Source organism: Canis lupus, chromosome 7 (genome assembly GCF_003254725.2).
Source record: "Canis lupus dingo isolate Sandy chromosome 7, ASM325472v2, whole genome shotgun sequence".
NCBI classification, from domain to species: domain Eukaryota; kingdom Metazoa; phylum Chordata; class Mammalia; order Carnivora; family Canidae; genus Canis; species Canis lupus.
The window spans coordinates 42,246,391-42,262,063 of record NC_064249.1 but is presented as its reverse complement, the minus strand read 5'-3'; the positions used below and the strand labels follow the sequence as shown (position 1 = coordinate 42,262,063).

The 15,673-nt window shown below is 58.0% G+C and overlaps 1 protein-coding gene across 6 annotated transcripts in view; it reads right to left on the bottom strand.

Annotated features, from left to right (window-relative positions):
* KCNN3 (potassium calcium-activated channel subfamily N member 3) overlaps positions 1-15,673 on the bottom strand; it is a 133,071-nt gene that overhangs the window by 104,195 nt on the left and 13,203 nt on the right. The window contains exon 1 of one of the 6 annotated variants that reach the window (XM_025431051.3): positions 12,801-12,948. The exons of the other annotated variants lie outside the window; for them this stretch is intronic. The gene's annotated coding sequence lies outside the window, so the exon portion shown is untranslated. Of the gene's footprint in view, positions 1-12,800; positions 12,949-15,673 lie in introns of those variants that run through there. 6 annotated transcript variants of the gene reach the window in all.

The following is a 15,673-nucleotide window of genomic DNA, read 5'->3' as shown; positions in this document are numbered from 1 at the left end:
GAGGGACCTCGGCCCCACTCCAGAACAGTTCAGTCGGCATCTGCGGGGAGGCGCGGGCACCGAGGTTTTAAATACTTTAGAGACTCTGATGTGCAGACGGGGATGGGGACTGCTGCTCCAGGCTCACAAGAAAATCCTGGAAAGCTGGGATCACCACCACAGCCTCTGAGAGCCACTGTCAAACAGGCAATCATGCACCTTTGTGGAGCCCCAGAATCTCAGCGTGAAAAGGGAATGAGTTAAATACCCCATGACTCTGTGAGAGTCCTCGCATGCAGTCACCCAGTCTGCTTGATTACCTCCAGGGACGGGGAACTCCCTTCCTATCAAGACAGCCCATCTCTACTTTGGAAGGCCCTGACTTTCTCAAAGACCTGGATTCGCTTTCTTGGGTGTGCAGCACACAGTAAAGCTAAACAAACACATGCTTCTGTGAAGCCTCACTCTGACATGTGGCATCGGAGACGCTGGTGCCAGAGTCCTTGATCAGTGAGACACTCCCCGAGACAAACACTCACAGCAGCACAGAACGCCAGGCCTGGAGGTCTCCTGAGATCAGCTAGCCACACATGCTAGGCTATGTGTGAGGACACAGAGGCCCAGTGAGGCTGCTTAGCACCTGCCCAGACCAGCCTCAGTCAAAACAAAGCTTCAAACCTGAGCGCTGGGGCATTCCCACCACCCTGTCTTCCCTGTTTGTGTGTTCTCCATATGCCCAGATCTGGTAGTTTTACCCTTGGAGAGATGTAACTTGGCATCTCCTGAGGTGCAGAGAAGCCCATGCTGGCTCCAGAGATTTCAGGTAGGGCCTGCAGACCATCCCCGCCCCTCACCCCTCACCCTCCCCTTCCCTTCCCTCTTGGGCCCACAGCCCCATCTCTGCTACCCCGACAGGGACAGGATGGCAGAAGCAATGCAAGGACATCCGTACTTCCAGCCTCAACAGAGACTCCACTGTGGGGTTCTCAGCCCACCCCAGCCTGGTGCCCAGAGCCAGGCCCCTTTCTCTCCCTGCACAGGGCAACATCGTCCCCTGAGCCTGGCAATGTTGGGCCAAATGAAAATCTTAGGATGCCCAAGAATCCCATATGGTGGGAAAACTACAGCCAGGCTGGCTCCACAGGTGTCCCCGAGGCTGACCAGAGCCTCCCAGACGTCCCTGGAAGGGCCAGCTAGCCCCATGCACCTGCCTTCCTGGCAAGGAGATGAGGCCCAGAGAGGGGCTGTGTCCTTGCATCCTGCTCCAGGCCATACAGCAGCAGTACATGAGGCCAACCCTGCCCTGAGTCCCCCATCCCTGTCCTGGCCGCCTATCAGGACAGGCTGCCCCTGCGCCACTCCACCAGGTCTGGGGCCTGGGCCCTTCCTCCATGGCTCAGGGCAACGCAGGGGACACAGTCCGAACATACTGTAGGTTCTCCATCTTATTTTTGCTCAAAAGTATCAGAGCTCAAACCTAAACAAAGGGAAATGTTCTGGAAAAATAACCCATGGGCAGAGAAGAGCAGGCACTTGGGGGCAGCCCAGCCCTGGAAGGGCTGCCGTGTGGAGACCCAGCTCCGTGGCCTCCTCACCTTTGGCACCGGCCCCTCAACCATGTGCAAGTGCGGGGCCACATCAGGGGAAGTGGTGCCGACCATGAATACGTCCTTTCCTGACCTCCTCCCTCCCAACTCTGGCACCGAACCATGGCTGCAGGTGCCGGCCTTCCAGCAGCAGCACCCCAGAGCCACGTCCCAGCCCCTGTCTGAGCAAGGTCCCGGGCTGCCTGTCCATGCGGAGCATCAAGCCTCAGGCATGGCCTGAGGGTCCCCGGGGTGCAGCCCCGCCTCATGCAGCGTGGACAGAACTCATCCACATCAGTCCCAATTCCACCAGGAGTTTATTCTACCTGCTTCTTTCCTGTAAGTATATGACGTGGCCCCAACCTTACGGCAGGTGCTCACCCCCAAGTGCGTTCACATCGGAGCTGCTCCAAGGCAGGACCCCATGGCTCTGATAGGATGCTCCTCTGGGAACAGACAGCCTCCAGATGCAAAGCCCACCAGGATTTCCTGAGACCTGTGGCCTCTCACACCCATTTTCACCCATTTTCACGTAGGATCTCAAGCCTCACAAGGAACTCCTGTCCCCATTTGACAAATAAGGAAACTGAGGCATGGAATGACTGTACAATTTGGTGAGGTCACAAGGTAAGTGGAGGCCCATGCCCCGTGCTCCCCAACATGCAGGCCCTCCCCCTGAGTCCCACTTGTCCCCAGCCGGCCACAGGGAAGCCAGGCCAAAGCCCAGAGCAGGCCAGCCCTGCTCCATCCCTGTTGCTAACGTTCACCAGCACAGAGGAAGCATCCTCTCTTGCTTCCAGAGCTCCTGTGAGGAAGACCAGACAGTGGACACGGACATGCTCTACCACTGGGTCCAGGATTCTAAAGGGGTGGCCGTGCCCCCCAGTGGCCCTGGAGGCCAGTGTACACCTGCTGCCTGGCATAACTATCAATATGAATAGTAACTACTCCACAGAGTTTCCTGGTCTAGACCGTGAATTGTACCATTTCACTACGTACAGAGCATCTGCAGCCAGAGGGTCTAAGAGGCCAGAGGGCCCAGCCCTGCCCTTCTGCCCCACACACCCCAGTGTCCACACCCACCACCAGCAATGGGAGGGCAGGCTTCCTGGTGGCCATGAGCAGACCCCTGGCCACGGTTCCTGCTCCCAGGCTCGTGGACAGACATCATCTTCTAGACAAGCCTCATGAGTGGACCCGGCGCTCATGAGTGCAGTGCCTGTGTTCAGAGTGATTCTCCATCATGCTTTCCTGTTATGTCTGTCGTGGATAATCACATGCCTCTCCTGCCTTCCCTTGCCAACCTTCTCAGCACAGAAGAGGCCATGGTGATGGAGAGGCCCAAATATCAGAATATATTTGCTACCGGATCACTGTGTCCCGGATATTAGCTGAGGGTCTTCCTGTTTACAAAGCATTTCTGGGAGATAGGGACAGGCATTCCCATCTCACAGATAGGAAAACTGAGACTTGGGGTACTCCCACAACGACCCAGGGTCACACAGCTCAGGACCCCAAATCTTCTAACACCGTCCTGCCAAAGCATTGTCTTCTTCACAGACCTGTGAATGTGACCCCTGAAAGTGACCTCAGGTTTTGGGGCAGAACAGAAGGGACAGCCTCTGAGGCCTGCCATGGACTCAGTCCACGAAGAGTCAGCCTATACCTGACCCTTTCCCAGGAACCCCCAGGAGAGCACAGGAAGGATGTGTCCTCCTGACCCTGGGGCTCAGGCTGCCTGAGTCCATGGCAGGAGGAGACCCAGAAGCCCTGTGCTGGCAAGGCCACCACAGGACCCCTAGGGCCCCATCTGGGTGAGACAGGGACACCTGCCACCCAAGGAGCTCATGCCCCAGCTCTACTGTGCCCTGCGCTGGACATAGAACCTTAGCTCAGAGCCAATCACCAAGATCCTCCCGTAGCAGCAAAAAAAAAAAAAAAAAAAAATCTTCCCGTAGCCCCAAGCCTCACCACATAGATGGGACACAAGGCACTGGGGGACACAGCTTGCCAGGGCAGAGCCCACCTTCACGCCATGGGGGCCTCACTGGCCATGGCTGGAGCTGCAGCAGGGAGCCAGGTGCTGGGGTGCTGGCTGCCTCCCTTCTGCTGTGTCCCCTCTCCTGCCCCGCCTCGTGCTCCTCACCCACATAGCTTCCTTCCTGCACCACAGGTACCTCCTTGTTTCCCAAGAACAGGGCTGGCAATAGCTGAGATCCCGCAGCCTCTGAACTCCATGGGTAGTCACCCCAGACTCCAGGCTACTCTGTTCAGGGTCTGGATTCTCCTTGTGTCTCTGTCCCCATTACCTGGTACTCGACAAGTACATGGTGAACAAACAAATGGGTAGGTTCGCCCTCTGGGCAGTGAACTGCACAGAGGGTGCGTGGGCAGGTGGGCAGTGCCACCATCACCTTCCTCATCCCACCGACTTGTTTCCTTGCTTAGAACACATTGTTTAAGCCTTTACATATAACAGCTGTGAGCAAAGACTAGGAAAACAGAAATCCCAAGCAGCCCCCACCAGGCTCCCCACCCTGGAGAAGCTCTGGGACCCAGCACCAAGGCCGACAAGGCAGTGGGAGAAGTGGTGCTCATGGAGGAGAGCCTGTCCCTCCCACCCCTAGCCATTCCCTGCAGGTGCCAGAGGCTGGGGTGGGGTGGGGGGTGCCAGGCTCTTGAGCACCCAGCACAGACAGTGGCACCCCGAACCTGAACCCCATTAGCACAGAGAAGCAGCAGGTCCACACCTCCAGGCAGCCACTCCACTTTAGCTGTTTGTGTCACTTGGGGTCAGGGAGACAGGGGGCCCCAGGAGACTTGTCTCCCTGATGGGGCCCGGCTGGCCTTGGGCTGTGGGGAGCCAGGTGGGCGTTCCTGCAGGGCTGGAGGAGGCCAGGCAGCCTGAGCCCCAGGGTCAGGAGGACACATCCTTCCTGAGGAACTCACCCTGCTCCCTCCAGCTGCCACCAGCTGTGAACGTGGGGGGATAGCTGGAGACACGGGTCAGGTGGCCAGAGGTGCACAAACAAGTAGGGAATAGAGGGTGTGGGGGCCTCACGGAGCGGTGGTCTCAGGTCTGGAGGACGTCAGTGCTATGGTCTGCCCATCAGATGCGCCCAGATTAGTGCAATCAGCCAGCTGTGGGTCCGAACATGGACCTTCACCCTGCACTCCTGAAAGCCATGTGGATTCCACCCCAGGTCACAGAAGGTGCAAAGTGTGCCTCCCAATGGCCTAAATCCCCCTGGGGCTCCAGGGTCTGCAGGATTGAGCCGGACCCCCAAGCAAGGCACCTGCTCACCACCCAACCCCGCTCACAGCACAGCCCTCCCGGCCCGACGTTCCGCAGGCAGCATACCAGACCCATCTGTGGGCCTGTGGCTGCCAGTAGCCCCCACAGTGGCCCTCTGCTTCCTCCACTGGGAGCTGGAGCAGAGTGGCAGCCCCCCAGGAGAGCATCAGAGTGCAGTCTGTTTACCAGGCTCTGAGCTCCTGGAGTGTAGGAACCAGGTCATCCTGGGGCTTCTCCTCAACCCTTAGCACCTAGCAAGCTGCCCCATATGTGAGAAAAACCTCCATTAATGCGCGTAGAGTTGATAGTCATGGAGACCTGAGTAGCCCCTGGGCAGCATGGGAAGGGCTTCTTTCCGTTCCTAACAGAGCTGCCCACCTACAGAAGGGCCTGTAGCCTCAGGACACCCTTCAACCCCCAATTTTCTTTCTCCCCTCCCTTCCTCCCCCAACATGAGGGTGACGGGGTCTTGGGCCACAGCCAAGGGTCAGTGTGGTGGGGTCTGTGTGGGGAACATGGCAGCAGAGGCCCCGCAGACGTGGGCAGTGCCTCTGGTCAATGTAGGTGCAGGTCACAGAACGGCGACAGCAACACAGCCGGGCTGGCCACTGAGCTCACCTACCCGTGAAATGAGCCCATCCACACATGGCCGCTGCCAGCAAGGAAGTGCAATTAGCAGCCCTGGGGAAGCAGGGTGATGCATTGCCCACCGCCCCCACCCCATCCAAGGCTCTGCGTGTGCACTTGCAAGATGAGCAGCTCCCATGACGGGAAGGAGCAGTGAGTCCCCAGAAGACCCCCACGCTCTCAGAGATGTGGTTTTATAGACCATTTCCCTTCAAAATTTCTTTTCCCCACCCAGAGTATGAATAGGATATCACACCTGACCGTCGCCAGCTGGTAGGGAGCAAGGTGCCCCATGGGCAAGAGGGTCCCAGGACCTAACCCGCGGGGGGGAAGGATGCACACAAAGTGGGCAGTCCACACATGGGTGACCGAGGGCTGGCCCAGACCTCAAGAATGTTCCACGGAGGGTCACTGGGCTCAGCCAGGCTCAGCTGTCACCTGCAAGGCCAAGGGGTCCTGGCCACATGCCCGGGGCAGACCCACAGCAGACAAAGCAGTCCTGGCCACCCCGAGAGCATTTGCAGGGCCCTGGCTACCAGAGGAAGTGTTTGGGCTGATGGAGAACAGAAGCAGACAGGACTCGGAGCGGGGAGCTGTCTGGAGCTGCCTCACAGACCTGTCGGTGGCCACCTGCTCCTGCCAGCACCGGCAGAGGCTGTGGAGGGCTCCTTGGTAGTCGGGGGTTTCTAGACGCAGCTTAAGAACCGAGCAGGACCAGCATTAGAAACTGTACTTCCCTGTTTGGTTTATCTATTTGTCTCTTGTAATTTATCTAGTATTTCCCAAAAGGTCACTGGGTGGCGATTTCAATATTGTAAAATTTGTAGAGATGCTCTAAAAGAAATGTACAAATTCCACAGGTTTACACTGGCTTAAAGGTAATATATTTTATTAAAGGCATCTGTTCTGAGTACACTTTGGGTAGGATTTGGTGACCGGCTGGTTAGAGATCCAAAGAGCCTGTGCTATTAGAAGATCCACCGTGTTTCGGGGGCAGTAAAAAGAAGTCAAAGACGTTTGCCCAGGAAGGATTTGTGGATGGAGGAGAAAGTGGAAAAGTGGTGTATGACTCACAGAAAGCTACGCAGCCCCCTGCCTGGAGCGGGGACCCCCTTCTTGTTTCCCCTCATTGCACCCATCTGCTAAATCTAATCTCTGCCATTCAAGGAAAATGAGCAAGGAGCGACTGCCTGAGGGAGAAAGACCCCAGCCTGGCGGCAGAACCCTCTCCTCCTGCAGGTCAGCCCAGCCGACGCACGACCTCCACCGGACGGCTCAGGTCTGCAGAGCCTCAAGCCGCCCAGACCCTTCCGGCACTGTGTCCCCATGGACACCCTGCCCAAGTCCCCGAGAGCAGGCCACCAAATCGAGCCCAGGTCCCCCCTTCATCCCACAGACCCGTGATGGCGGCTCCAAACTGTGCTGATCATCGGTGTCCCCTGGGGAGTTTCTAAAGACCCTGACACCCGGGTGGCCCATGGGCCTTTGACAGCAGGGGGCAGGAGCCAGGAGCCAGGTGGAAGCAGCTTAGAGATCCCCAGGTGATCCCAAAATGTAGCAAAGTTTGGGAATCACCGAGGTATGTGCTATTGTGACCAAGGAAACCGATCCTCAGAGCAGCCAAGTCCTTGCCTCTAGTCATACTGCACAGAAGCCATGGGGTCAGCATCCCGGTCCATACCTGTGAGTCCCAGAAAAATCTTTTTGATCTACCAGGTCTTGCTCTCCCACTTGGCCCCCACCCCTCCCACCTATCCAAGCACCCCCAGACAAGAACCCTGTGAGCTTGGCGCCTTCCTCCTCTGATGACCCCGTTTCAGTTCTCTCCAGAACAAAGCCCTGGCATGAGAGGACCCTGAGAGCATGGTGAGGCACAAGGGAAACATTCAGAAGTCCACATGTGGCAGTGAGTGCCTTCCCCTCTCTGATCCCCAGACCTCCTATCCTTGGGTCTGAGAAAGTGTGGGTGTGGGAACACACAGGGAGCCTGGCCAGGCTGGAGATGTCAGTGGGCTCGTCTCCTAGCTTCTGAAATCACAGCCACACCTGCCACACCTGCCCATCCCAACCACGACCCCTGGAGCAGGACCAGTACCCCACCCAGGACCACCCCTCGAGGAGGACAGGATGGAGCTGACAATATCTGGAGTCACCCTGCCATCTGGAAGCCCCCCACCCCTGCCCCAACCCACTGACCTGCAGCCCATACTGGTGTCTTCCCAGGTGCCACACAGAATCTGGCCTAGGGGATGGTCAGGGCCACCCCTCTGTGAGCCTTCCTGCCCTCCCGTAATTACTTTGTTCCTGGTCCACACCTCCCTCCTCACACACCATCTGCTCTCACCCCTGTTACCACAAGACCCTTGAGCTAAGGGCCTGGGTTGGTGTCAGCAGAGGCACAAAGCATGGTGGTCAGGAGGTCTGGCTTAACCCCACCTGGCTACTCAGGGGCAGGGACACCAAGCCTGCACTCACAGATGTATACTTTTGAGCACTGGCCTCACAAAGTGCCATGAACATGGAATGAGATGCGTGTGTCAAGTGGCTCAGCACGGGGCCTGCCCTTGGGGGCGGGGGGCTCAGTAACCAACAGCCCTGCATGCTGCTCCATCTGAACCATCCACAGCCCCCGTGAGTCCTGGCCCTCAGCGCAGCCCCCGATCTCCAGGAGGAACTCCACTGAAGGCCTACCCACCTGCAGTCCTGGTGGTCCGCTCAGCCTCCATGGGGTTGGATGCCTCCCCCAGAGCTGGGCTCGCCCCTGCAGCCACCATGCAGCCCATCCCCCCTTGTATAGAGACGCGTCCCCAGCTTTCCAGGCATCAGGCCTCACACTCCCTTCTCTCACCTCAGCCCCCATGAGGTCGGAAGCTCTCAGCAGGTGAGAGACCAGGGAGGCAGGGAGGGACCTGCAGAGCGTGGGGCCTGCTTGGCAGCCAGAGGCTGAGATCCTGGCAAGCAATGCCTGGAGTGGGCAGAGGGCAGCCGGGGAGGCCACACTTCCTGTGGCACCTAAGGACATTCCAGATGGCGCCCCATAAGACAGACACGCTCTCAAGCGCCATGGCCATTGAGGACTCCCAGTTCCACCTGTGAGGTCAGCTCCCAGCCGAAGGCAGCTCTCAGCCAAGGGCAGGGGTCAGACAGTAGGCCAGCAAGGCTGGCCAGGAGAGAGGAGGCACCCCACACACTCCTCCAGGCACCCCAGGATGAACCCTGGGGACTGCACAGGTTTGCGTGATCCATGCGTTATTAAACTAACGTGTTCTGACAAGACTTCATAAAGCAATTTTTCTCCCTTTAATGGAGAGTAAGACCCAAGAGGAGAGACATCTCCTGTCCTTTCCTCATTCAACACAAAGATAGTCCCAGAATGTTGGGTCAGGGACTGTGCAGGTGACAGGACCCTGGGACGTGTTGTGTGGGGGTAGTTGGCTGAGGTGGGGAGAGCCTGGTAGCAGGCAGGCCAGTCCCTAGGGGTCAGTGGAGGCAGAGGCTGCAGGCAGGACACCTTCAGGGCACTCTGGGTCCCTGGCTGGCGGGTCCGAGGTCCTCTGTCCACGCTTGTAGCTTCTCATATTGTTCGAAGTGTTCTCACCTCCCCCACCTTGGCCCCACAATAAGCCAGTCCCGTCGGAAGGCAATATCCTTAGCCTCATTCTAGAGATGAGGCCCAGGATCCCTGGGTGGCGCAGCGGTTTGGCGCCTGCCTTTGGCTCAGGGCGCGATCCTGGAGACCCGGGATCGAATCCCACATCGGGCTCCTGGTGCATGGAGCCTGCTTCTCCCTCTGCCTATGTCTCTGCCTCTCTCTCTCTCTCTCTCTCTGTGACTATCGTAAATAAATAAAAATTTAAAAAAAAATAGAGATGAGGCCCCAGGGCAGAGGGCAGCAGCTGCCCACGGGGCATCAAGCATGGGCCCTCACATGCCTTCCACCACGGCGCAGTCAGGGCGGGCAGGCAAACAGCTCTCCGTGCCCAGGGCAGGCATCATGGGTCAGCCCCGGCACTGTCCCCACTCTCCCCATCAGGCCCAGACTGTACCTGGGAATCCTCCTGGTGGTCAGAACCAGCTGTTCAGGGTTGACACACACCCAGACAAAAACTGCCTGCTCCTTCTGGCATTGCGCCCTGCCAACACCCCACATCCCACTGACGCCACCGTGTGCCCCTAGCTTCCAGGAAGGGCCCCAGGGCTCCCCAGGGCTCAGCCCAGCCACATGCCAGCCCGCCCCTGGTTGGAAGCAGACGCACCTGCCTTGGGGAGCAGATCACAAGAGGGACGCCACCCCCAGACTTCCCAAGGTCTCTGCTCCCCTGCCTGTGGGGGTCCCCACCCAGGTACACTGAGGCCTGTGCTGACAAGCACTCATCCCTTCACAGACAGCCGACCACAGGTGTCTGGCTCCAGAGCAGACCTGGACCTTGCTGCCCTCAGGCAAAGAGCCCTCCAAGGGGTCAGGTGGGAAGGGGGCCCAAAATGCCATCCTGGGCACAGAGCCTCACCGAGCCCCGGGTACACTGCCCACCTTGGCCGCTGCTGAGCCTTCCAGCCCAGAGAGAGATGCTCCCACAATCCTCCATGTGGGCCCTCCCACAACCTGCTTCAATCTCAGTAATAAAACCCTGAAAATGCTCGTTTTGATCCTCATGCACATCCTTGCCATGCAACATGGAGAAATGTGAATCACAGTCCATCTCGTACCATGCATCCTGGGGAGCCCCCCACACCAGCCTCCCAGGCCAAGGGCTTTCCTTCTGGAAGGGGAGGGCCAGTCTGCCAACGCAGGACATGCCCTCTTCCTGCCCACATCCTAAGGGCCTGGCCAGGCCTCCACAGCCACTGCCCACATGCCTCATCCCTACCCTGCCCTCTTTCCCCTTCCCTGCAGGGGTCTCCAGGCCCCAGACCCCCAGGCGCCGCAAGCCTGAAATGTCCTTCCCCACATCCCCTGCTGCCTCTGCTATGGGAAAGACCTCTCCACACCCCAGGCCCAGGGTTAGCGCCTCCTCAGGAGAATCTTATCTCGGACTTACTGAGAAGAGCTGCTGTAGGCTGATAATGAGAAGCAGACTGACTTTTTTACTCAGTTGTATTTATTTTTCTACACTCTCTGCATACAACGTGCCCCTTGTGTCGCCCCCAAGCAGACCACAGCCCCACCCCACCCCGGGCACCCCTGCCTGCAGATAGCAGCTACCTCTCCACATACAGCCAGGCACCGGGTGGACAGGCGGCCGAGGAGGGCTTGCCAGGCCACAGACCTGAGAGGAAGCCCAGCTCTCTGCAGAGAGCCCTTCGGGGCAATTCTCCCCTCAGCTTACTGTGCTTACAGAGGAGAGATGCGTGTAAGTTAGGTGCTCTGCTGTCCCTAGTGCTGCCTATCTATCTAGACCCGTCGCGGAGCCATGAGGCAGGCACCACAGCAGCCCCCAGCCCCAGCCCCAACCCCACAACTGCCCACACACATGGCTACTGAGGCAGATACCCTCATTGCCTACCCTGTGCCCTGGGCTTGCCTTGCCCACCTGCCTCCCCTCTTTCATCCCTTCACAGACATTTGCCCAGAGCCCCTCAGTGCCTGGCACTGGGGGGACCCACACCTCTCACCTCATAAGAGACACTGCCCTTCAGGGAACCCAGGCACCTGCCCAGATCCTCCTGATAGAAAGGGGCAGAGCCAGCGGGAATATAGGTCATGGATCCCAAATCCAGGCCTCCTGCCCCTCTGGAGCCTGAGCTGAGCCAACCTCTGGACCGAGGCTGGGCTGCCACACTGCCCTCACTCCTGAGAGTGCGCTGGGTGTCCTGGGGACCTAGGAAGGGTCAGTCAGTCATGTGAACACACTAGCAGAAGACTCTAGTGTGGCCGGACACCCACAGGGCATTCTCCTGGGAGCCCGAGCCCCTCAAAGCCAACACATCCATGCCCAAACTCAGTATCGCCACCACTTCCCAATCTCTGTCTCTTCAAAAGGCAGCAGGGCCCTGCCCCAGTCACCCCCCACCCCCCAGCCGTTCTCATCAGGAAAATATACTGCTCATTGGGGGAGTGAAGAACAGCTCACCTATGTTCTCATTAACTCCCTCACACAGCCCCCCTGTGAGCCAAGCATCCGACCGCAGTTCACACACAGAGACTGAGCTTCAGGGGGACTGGCGGCTGGCCCACCAGCACCAGAGCCGGCTCTGTCACACAGCCTGCTGGGACTCCTCCCAGTCTCTGCACACCAGCAGGAGAGGGGTGACCCCGTCCTGAGGGGCCCTGAGCTGGCGTGGCCACTCTCTGGGTCAGGCAGGCTGCGGGGGCCTCACAGCTCCTCCAAGAAAGGGCCAGGCTTTGGGCAGAGCAAGGAGGGAGTCAGACCACAGGCCCAGCCTCAACCCTCACACACAGCCTGGCTACCCAGGGCAGACACGACTGGCGCCCACCCCACCCCTCCCTCCACCCCTTCTCTGGCACTACCACAATACCCTTCCAGCCAGCCTCCCTGCCTCAACCTCCCCACAACTTGGCCCCTGCAGTGGCCTGACCACTGCACTGCTCACAGGCCTCCCATCACTCTCTGTGTCCTTATACCCAAATGCCAACTCTTGCCCTGCCTGGCAAGGACCCCATGACCATCTTGTGTTCTCAACACTTCCAGGAAAGCCTTTCTCCTCCATCTCTCCCTGAGAACACCTGGCACTGTTCAACCTTGGGCCTTGGCCAGACACTCCTTTCAGCTTGGAACACTCCTCTCTTTTGCCTCACAAAGCCCTACCATCCTTCATGGCCCAGTGCAACCTCCTCCCAGTGTTACCTCCTCCGAGAAGCCTCCAGACATGAAGAGTCACAGGCGTGCCCTCAACACCATGCTGCACCTGCCCCAGGCTGCTTCACCTCAGGACAGGTGGCAGCCTGACCCCTCTCTACCATGAATTGTCCACCTCCATGCCCCCTAATTCCAGGCCAGCGCCTAGCAGAGAAGGGGCATCAGCGAACACCTGCCCAACAGAGTATCCTCAGAGCCTCAGCACCCTGGTGTAGACCCTTCGCCAACAGTGGGTCCTGTCATCCCCAGGGCCAGTCTTGAGCTCAGAACAAACACTGAGTTCCTGAGGTGGCCACTGAGGAACTCTGGCCCACTCACCCCAGATGGATCTTAGCAATGCCCAGGCTGGCACACTCAGCTGTTCCCCCTGCCAGGAAACAGGGGGGGTCCACACCCACTGCTGCTCACCCAGCTCTGTCCCCACTCACACAGCAGAATGAACAGCCCTGCATTGTCCTAAAAATTCCATCTCCCCCAAATGGAGACCAGCTCTACCTGTTCCCGGAGACACAGCTTAAGAGGCCAGATGGGACAGATCTGGGAGGGCACCAGGTGGGTGACCTTGCAGGGGCAGAGGGCATCCTGGGCTCTCCCTCCCCCAGAAGTCTCATCAGGGCTGCAATAGAAAGTCTAGGATCCCACTGGCTGTCACTGTCAGCAGGGCACAGCCCCCTGGGCAGCCCCCAGGCCTTGAGTGGCTGCAGAGATGGTGCCACACATCATGGATCACCAATGACTGACAGACCAACCAGCCCAGCAGGGAGGCAGACACAGACCAGAGAAACAAGGAAATGTCCAAGTCCAATCTTGACCTAGGCCTTGCACTCCTGGCCCAGAGCCTGGTGACAAGGGCTGCTCCTGAGCAAAGCGGGGGAGCTGGGCTGAGAAAGCACTGACCAGCTCTTACTTACCCGAGAGCCTGTGACAGTGAGTCCTCCAGCGCAGGGTCTCCCAACCTCAGGGACATTGGGGGCCAGGTGATTCTTCACACTGGGAACGCCCTGCGGGCTGTGTACCAGCACCAGCACCCCCCTCCACAACATCGGCCTCCTGTGAGGACCAGCAATGTGGGTGGGCATCGCTAAGTGCCCCTCTGTGGACCAGAGTCCCCCCAGCTGAGAAGCCCTGATCTAGAGGCACAGAGTCAGGTCCCCGGTGTCACGGTGCGGGGATCCCCATGTTCTCTCTCCCCCTTTCTTGCACCACATCAGATGGCCTCCTCTGCTCCATCCCCTCCCTGCGCACAGGCCCTCCTTGGGCCCACGGACAAAGAAGGGGAATCCACAGGTGCCATGAGCCAGCTGACTAAGTGTCCAGTCACTGGGCCAAGCCCCTGCATTAACACCAATTCGCAAAACTGCACAGCAGGCACCACCACACCCTTCACCAGACGGGCAAATGGGCTCAAACATTAAATCACCAAAGTGCCATGGCCAGTGGGGGTCAACGTGCAGATCTGGCCTGCGGGCCTGGGCTGTCAGAACCAGGGGCCATGGTCCACAGGTCCCGAGACATGTGCCCTCCAGGCCCAGGAACCAACATCAGGAGACAGATGGAGCCCCTCATCATGGGCCCTTTCCTGCCTCCCCTCCTGGCCATGAGGGGCCAGGCGTGACTGCTGAGCCCTGGACCCTCAGCTATGCAGCGGGCGAGCATGAGGCTGGCAGGACCTGGGGAGCTGGCACCGCCTCCCCTTGCTCCTGCCCCACACCCAGCATGGACGTGCTGGGAAATTAGGAACACAGGTCTCTAGGGTTTTGTATTGTTTCGGTAACTGCTCATAAAGTCAGGCCTCCCAGTCATGCTGGGGAGCTTTCAACCCTCATTCATCCACCTGCTCTGGAGTCAGCCTGGAGCAGGAAAACCTGACCCTAAAATGCGGCTCTGACCCAGAAAGACCTCGGCAACCTCCAGTGGCTTCGGAGTAATGAGCCTGGTGGTGTTGGAGGCAGAGATGCCACAAACTGTCCTCTAGAATGGGGGCGGTGGGGGCGGGGGGGGCAATCCATCAGGGCAGGGGCCTGGGCAGAGCCTCCCATGCCCCAGGCACTGTCCGCTGACCTCCCACTGTCCCTGGGGCACATGCTACCCCCCAACACACCTCCACCACAGTCCAACCCCGAATTCCACCTTCCCCCCAGAACTATCTCTCCCACAGTCTTCTCCATGCTGGGTAATGGAAACCCCATCCTTGTACTCACTCGGCATCCTCCCAACTCCTGTCTTCCCTCCCCACCTCCCCAGCACTACCACCCCACACCTGTCTGCCAGGGATGACGTCCTCCCTAGTATCCCAAGTATCTAACCACTTGTCACTGTCCCACCATGCCACCCCAGGCCCAACCACCCGGCCCTCACCTGGCCAGTCAGCTTACTGAGGCTCCTTGGCCCCAACACTCCTTCCCAACTCTGCAGCCAGAGAGGTCCTATTAAAACCTAAGTTGCGGGGATCCCTGGGTGGCTCAGTGGTTTAACGCCTGCCTTTGGCCTAGGGCATGATCCTGGTGTCCCAGGATCGAGTCCCACATCGGGCTCCCTGCATGGAGCCTGCTTCTGCCTCTCTCTCTCTGTGTGTGTGCGTGTGTGTGTGTGTGTGTGTCTATCATGAATAAATAAATTTAAAAAAAATAAATAAAGACAGCACAAAATAAGAAAATACTTCATTAAAAAATAAAAAATAAAAAATAAAACCTAAGTTGCTGGGGGATCCCTGGGTGGCTCAACGGTTGAGTGCCTGCCTTCAGCCCAGGGTGTGATCCTGGAGTCAGGGGATCGAGTCCTGCGTCAGGCTCCCTGCACGGAGCCTGCTTCTGCCTCTGCCTGTGTCTCTGCCTCTCTCTCTTTCTCTGTCTCTATGAATAAATAAAATCTTTAAAAAATAAATAAAACTTAAGTTAGACCTTGTGACTCCCCTCAGAGGCCTCCAACTGCTTCATCCAGTAAAAGCCGGATTCCTCAAACACCCCACAGAGCCCACAGTGCCTTCCATGCACCCTCAGTGAGTTGGCCTTACAGACCCTTACAGTCTGAGACCTCATTGCCCAATACAGTGGGCACTGGCTACGTGACCACTGGCCCTGCAATGTAGACAGTACAACAGGATTTTTACATGTATTTCATTTCCAATAATTTACATTTAAAAATTGATAGTTGGGGGTACCTGTCATGACATTGGGCTCCCCACTCGGCAGGGGGTCTGCTTGGGAGTCTCTCCCTCTGCCCCTTCCCCTGTTCACATGCTCTCTCTCTCTCTCTCTCTCTCCAAATCAAAAAAAATTATTTTAAAAATTGATAATCCATGTACTACTTATTGGAAAACTTTCAGATATATCTGCAACCACTCAGGTGCGTGAGTCTGCTTCTTTCAC